Here is a 7,262-nt window from a genome sequence, read left to right on the forward strand (position 1 = left end):
TCCCACTCCTCTGTCTCCCAAAACGCCAAGATTTTCAACTCTGAGAATCTCTCATAAGGTTAAAATATATTCAGGGATTCCTGGAATCCATTGATCAGGAAAAATCATAGTGGGCAAAGTGTTTCTATGAACTTAATGGTGCTTTTTGTGGGGGGTGTGGGGGGTGCGTGGCACTGCACTGCACGACCTGTGGGATCTTAGTTCCCCAACCAGGGATTGAACCCAGGCCATGTCAGTGAAAGCACCTGGTCCTAACCACTGGACTGCCAGGAATTCTTAGTGGTGCTTTTAAATAATTTTGTTTTCTACCAACAGCAGTGGACTTATCTATAAGTATAAAGTAAATAATTTACTCAGAGAGTTAGATTGGTGTCAGTGTGGACTTTCAGATGTAGTATTAGTAATAATATTTTAGTAGTATTTATTATTAACAAGAGTATTTATTATTATTAACATGTATTGGGCCCAAACAATGTACTAAATCCTTTACATATGCTATCCTCCTTATTCTTCACATTAACCCAAAATGGTAGGTGCTCTTGCTTTTCTTACTTTACACATCAGGAGAGTGGCCCCAAACCTTTTGGGAACCAGGAACCAACTTCGTGGAAGACAATTTTTTTGTGGACGGGGGATGGGGGAGATGGTTTGGGGATAATTCAAATGCATTACATTTCTTGTGCACTTTATTTCTATTATTGTTACATCAGCTCCACCTCAGATAATCAGCATTAGATCCCAAAGGTTGGGGACCCCTGCATTAGGAAACCAGCATCTAAAGAAATTAATTGACCTGCTGGCTGCTCACAGGTGTTCACAGCTGAACCCAGTGCAGACACTCCAGGGTCCACCAAGTCAGCCTCCTTCCACGGGTTCACTGTTGGTGTGTTGGTCACTCAGTTGTGTCCGACTCTTTGCGACCCCATGGACTGCAGCCCGCCGGGCCCCTCTGTCCATGGGATTCTCCAGGCAGAGTACTAGAGTGGAGTAGCCATTTCCTTCTCCAGGAGATCTTCCCGACCCAGGGATGGAACCTGTATCTCCTGAATTGCAGGCAGATTCTTTACTGCCTGAGCCACCAGGAAGCCCACAAGTTCACTGTCTGCCTCAAATATAACATCGTGACACTGAGGCCCACGCCAGACCACCCCCTTCTTTGCCTAGCCAAATTCTCTTCATCACCTCCAGTTCAATCCAGAAACTGACTCCTCTTTCTACTAGCTTGCCTCTTCTAAATCTCCTAAGCTACTCTTCCCTGTATCAGCATCGTGATGACTGTCTCTTAGTTTCAATTCAGGACCTTTTCTTAAGTCCCTCCCCAGGGCAAGGGCTTAGCTGCCGCCCAGGGTATAAGGGCGATCAGGACAAGCTGCCTTCCAAGAGCTTACCACCTGCTAATGGGTGCAGGACAGTTTCATAAATCACTCCAGTTAAAGGCAAGATGTTAAAAAGTCAAGCGATGTAGAAAGAGCACTAAACAAGTCTAGCGACGAGTATACTGGACTGGGGGCAAAGCTGAACTGGGTTTGAACCTGTTTCTATTATTTATCAGTTATGCAAGCTGGCCCATGTTACTCCTGAGCCCCTACCATTTCCTCTTCTGCACACTAGATAATGATGATAGTGAGGACTGTTAGGAGGACATCTCAAGAGCACAGGGCAGGGTAATAAGGCCTGGGAAAAGGAGATACGAGAGGTGTCGGCCAGACGTTCTGAAGACTGAGCATCTAATGGAATACCGGGGGCAGCGTAAACAAAGAGGTAACAGATTTGCTTGTGGTTCAGAACCTGGTTCACACTGGGGAAGGGCTTCCCCAGTGGTGCTAGTGGTAAAGAACCAACCTGGCAATACGGGAGACATAAGAGATACAGATTTGATTCCTGGGGCAAGAAGATCCCCTGGAGGAGGAAATGGCAATCCCACTCCTGTATTCTTGCCTAGAGAATCCCTTGGACAGAGGAACCAGTTGGGCTATGGTCTACTGGGTCGCAAAGAGTTGGACGTGACTGAAGCAACTTATCACAGCACAGATCCTTGTTCACACTTGAGAAGAGGCTGTCACAAACAGCGAGGCAAGGATGGGAGTTCCTGAATGATGGTAGCAAAGGAAGGTTTGGTTTGGGACTCTACAAAGTTAGTTAGCTTTTCATGCAGAAGCAGCTCTGAGGCTGGGGACCACATTCTCAATCAACAGCTGTGTATTAGTTCAGGCTGCCATAACAGAATACCGTACATTGGATGGCTTAAGTAAAAGAGATTTCTTTTCTCACAGTTCTGGAGGCTGGAAGTCCACGATCACGGTTCCAGCTGACTTGGCTCCGGGAGAGGGCTCTCTTCCTAGCCTGTAGATAGCTGCCTTCTCGCTCTGTCCGGAAACGGGCTTTCCTCAGCGCTACCGTCATGGAAAGAACAAGCTCTCTGGTGTCTCTTCTTATAAGGACACCCATCCTATCAGATCAGGGCCTCAGCCTTATGATTTTATGAATTTACCCTTAATTAGCTCTGTGAAGGCCCCATCACCTAATACAGCCACACTGGAACTAGGATTTCAGCATGGGAAGGGGCTGGGGGAGACATATTTGGTCCCTAACAAGTTACATGTGATGCCAGAGAGCAGCTCAAAGTCAGAGCTTTGTCCTCCAGCATCTGTTTGAGAACACAAATAAACCCACCCAAAAGATGATCAAGATAAGAATGTGGAAAACAAATACTAATTTGGCATTTTAGGTTGGAGGAAAAAACAGCTTTTTTGGACAAAGAATGAGAAGTTGAAAGAATGAGGAAACTGGCTACTCTGGGCTGCTGCTGCTGCTAAGTCGCTTCAGTCGTATCTGACTGTGCGACCCCATAGACAGTAGTCCATCTGGCCCTGCCGTCCTTGGGATTCTCCAGGCAAGAACACTGGAGTGGGTTGCCATTTCCTTCTCCAATGCATGAAAGTGAAAAGTGAAAGTGAAGTCACTCAGTCATGTCCAACTGTTAGCAACTCCATGGACTGCAGCCCACCAGACTCCTCCATCCATGGGATTTTCCAGGCAAGAGTACCGGAGTGGGTTGCCATTGCCTTCTCCAGCACAACAATGTGAATCAGCTAACATACATCCCCTCCCTCTTAAACCTCCCTCCCACGTCCCTCAGTTTTCTATCACATGGAATTGGGTGGAAATGATTAAAAGGTCCTCTAGGGAACTTAGAGACAGATTTCTAGAACCCTGGCCTCAGCCCTGGAACTGTTCACCCCTCCTATCTGAGTAGAAGAGGATTGATGGGACCAATGGAAGTTTCTAGAACCCATGGCATGCTGTAAATTTAGCAGCCAAGCTCAACCCTTAAAGGCTATCTTTGAGCATTGGCAGAGAATCTTTTTAAACCAGTTGATCAGTTGATTTAAAAGGAAGCAACTCCTCTAGTACCCAACAGGATGGAAGGCGTGGGGAAGCAGATCAAAGGGCAACAAAAGAAGCAGCAGGCCAGAGGCGAGACAGACACAGTACCCCAACTACCAGGGCCCTACAGTTGTCACTTCCGTGATGAGGAAATGGTGTGAGCTCAGATGCCTCCCAAAAGCAGATCCTGAGACAATGGTTTGGGTGCTGGCGGTTTATCTCAGAGGTAATGCCGAGAAACGTAAGTGCATGAAAAGGGAAAGAGAAACCTGGGATGGAGACGCGTCAACAAGGAGTGTTCACAGACAGGTTATCACTGGGCAGCTGGGCTGAGTGTATTTAGCTGGTCAGGAAATGAGAAAATGCTGATTGACCTTACTTTATGTGTACCTGTGATCACAGAAAAGGGTTTTGTAAACATTAAATGGTATTTTAAATACCATTGTTGTGGTTCAATCGCTAAGTTATGCCTGACTCTTTGCAACCCCACAGACAGCAGCACGCCAGGCTCCTCTGTCCTCCACTGTCTCCCAGAGTTTGCTCAGATTCATGTCCATTGAGTCAGTGATGCTATCCAACCATCTCATCCTCTGCTGCCCCCTTCTTTCGCCTTCAATCTGTCCCAGCATCAGGGCCTTTTCCAATGAGTTGGCTCTTTGCATGGAGAAGAACTTATTTACAGACCTATTCGAAATCTTCTGTAAAGAGAAGTACTTTCCTTAATTTATCCTTTTATTTTTCTCTTATTTTTTTTTATTTTTTTGGCTGCACCATGAAGCATGCAGGATCTTAGTTCCCCCATCAGGGATCAAATCCATACCTGTTGCAATGGAAGCATGGAATCAACTCCTGGACTACTGGGGAATTCTCAATCTCTTATGTAAGTTTCTGTTTAATTCAAGTTCACCCATAACCTGCAAAAATCTCCCAGGGGCCTCAAAAAGGAGGTCACAGGTAGTCTTGTGCATGTGTGCATGCTCAGTTGCTGAGTCGTGTCCAACTCTCGGCCATCCCACGGACTGTAGCCCACCAGGCTCCTCTGTCCATGGGATTCCCCAGGCAAGAATACTGGAGTGGGCTGCCATTTCCTCCTCCAGGGGATCTTCCCAACTCAGAGATCAAACTCCCCCATTGGCAGGCATTCTTTACCACTGAGCCACCTGAGAAGCCCAGAGGTAGCCTTACAGCTTTAGAAATCAAGATAGGAGCCTTTGGAAGTGGTTGGGAGAAGCTGAATGGGGACTTTAAATAGTTGTCAGGTTTGTCAAGTTTCAAAAGTTGATTGGGCAACAGGCTTTGATGAGGCAAAGGCAAGTCAGGCCTGGTAGCTGAAGAGACAACAGACTTCTCTATCCTTGAGTCCATACTTGTGTCCTAAGCCTCTGCAGCTAAATCTCAGAAAGTGACCTGAGCAGTGGGCCTCTCTGATGCTCAGCCATTGAGTATGTCACAACCAAGAAAGAATCTAGAGTTTGAATAGGATGTATCAGATTCTGGCGTCTGACACATATCAGCCTGCATCAGCACTGCCATTGGAGAGGAGGAGTCAGTCATAATCAAGTTTATCCCTTTAAAAATGAATGAACCACAAGGCTCCATTAGTGATCCTGCAAGCTGGCCAGGCCTATTGATTTGTAGTTCTAAATTAATTATACTGACTCCAGTCTCAAAATCTCCTAAACTACACCCTATGATAAAAGATTAAATGGCGATACACCAGTGATAAACTCTGAACCATACATGTCATTGATGAATTACAAAATGGTGATGCCTGTCCTGTTCTCTTAAATAAACATAATTATCAGCTTCATCTTCTTTTCCCTGTCTGTATCCCATATTCGATAGCCAGCTAGTTTAGAAAATACAGTCAGGGTCTGGTCAAGAGGCTGGCCATGACCAGTTGACTTGGATCACCCAGATTTACCCTAATTCTTGGCTACACATGGCTCCTTGAGGTTGTTTGAGGTTGAGGAATGGGAGAGGGGAAGAGTTGGACAAGAAAGTGTGTCTGGATCGGTGGAGGGTCTTGACTTCTGTAAATGCACCTCAGGGTCACAAAAAGGGAAGACCACTTATTCTTACAAAATTGCATCTTTTATGGCTTTAGAATGTATAATTATTATTAGCTTCCTTGCTTGTAAAAATGTATGCAGAGTTAAGATAGTACTTGTGGAGAAGCGCTCCACAATAATGGCCTTTAGAATCACAGCTTAGCTCTTTAGCAGAGGAGAAGTGCAGAGGTGGTGGGATGTCAGTAGCTGGCAAGAGGAATTGAAAAGGGAGCCATGTGAATGTGGACTCAACAGACACCCACTTGTATGTGTCAACCCCCATCTTGAAATTTCCAGGAAATGGGAACATGGCAGTCACTCAGAAGGGAGAACCAGGGCCTTGGAAAAATTGAACAGCCACGTGTGATAACTATTAATTCTTTACACACATTGGGCCTTCAGAAAGTTCCTTTCTGTGGGGCCATTTGTGCAGAGTGGATAAAAAACTGGAGTGTGTGCTCTGTTCTACAAACTGTGTTCCCAGGGTCTCCCTGGTTTCCCAAGGAGGGTCAGAGCGACTTAGTAAGGGGACCGCTGAGCTGGTCGCCCGGTCCTCCCTCCCCACACCACCAAGTTTCTGCTTCCAGATGGTTTTATACATCGAATATGAGTAATAGTTTATTGAGACAAGATTTCCACCACCGAGAAAAGTTTGCAAATCACAAGCTAAAGTACCCTTGGAACCAAGATTTCCATGATTCTATGGCACATATCTATGAGATCTCTTTCTGCTGAGTTCAAAACCAAGCCCTGGAGGCACTTTTTAAATCATTGCTATGACCTGAGCAGAGATGGAGAGAACATACCCAAGGAGGAATTGGGAACCCAGGCCCTGGATTTGGTGCTGTCAGGGGGCAGCCTGGTGTCACGGGACCAAATATTCACTAGCTGCTGTTTCAGTCTTAGCACAAGCTTCAGTCTCATATGAGGTCTCATACACAGATGTGAGGATCAGCTGTGTCTCGACTATTTGAGTGTGACCACAGCCTGTGACGGGGCTTCCAGGGTGGTTCAGTGGCAAAGAATCCACCTGCCAGTGCAGGAGATGTAGGACACTGGCGCGTTCAATCTCTGGGTCGGGAAGATCCCCTGGAGAAGGAAATGGCAACCCACTCCAGCATTCTTGCCTGGAGAATCCCACGGACAGAGGAGCCTGGCAGGTGATAGTCCATAGGGTCTTGAAAGTGAGACAGGACTGAGCAACTGAGCATGCACACGCACATACCATATATAAACAGGTAACTAACAAGGACCTACTGTATAGCACAGGGAATTCTATTCAATATTCTATAATAACTTAAGAGGGAAAAGAATCTGGAAAAAATATTTGCATATATATATAACTGAATCACTTTTCTGTACATTTGAAACCTATTAGGGTCTATTCGAGGGCCTGCTTTTTTGTGTTTTTTTTTTACAAAATCACCTAACTCCTGTCTCTCACAGCACACTTTACAGAGAATTGATGAGATAATAAAAAATATTTTTAATTCCTTAACACCAAAAGACTGACTGAAAAGATGAAAAGAGCAGAGTTATCCAACAATAATCTGGGCATTGTTTATACTGAAAAACTTAAGAAGGGGTATTTACAAAATGTTTGTAGTAACGTCGAGATGTGTGTTGTCATGTTAACTGGAAACATCATTTTAGAAAACTGGTGTGAGGTTACAGTTACAGCTGCAGAAAATTTAAAGCTTGTGTAGGAAAACAAGGAAGAAATATATCAAATTATAGTAGTTTTTGAATGATGGAAATTGTGATATTTTTTCCATCTTCTAGGACATATAATTCTACAAATTTCTTCTAGTACCACATCTTATT

Source organism: Moschus berezovskii, chromosome 11 (genome assembly GCF_049115385.1).
Source record: "Moschus berezovskii isolate FMDL1 chromosome 11, NW_MosBer_1.0, whole genome shotgun sequence".
NCBI classification, from domain to species: Eukaryota; Metazoa; Chordata; class Mammalia; order Artiodactyla; family Moschidae; genus Moschus; species Moschus berezovskii.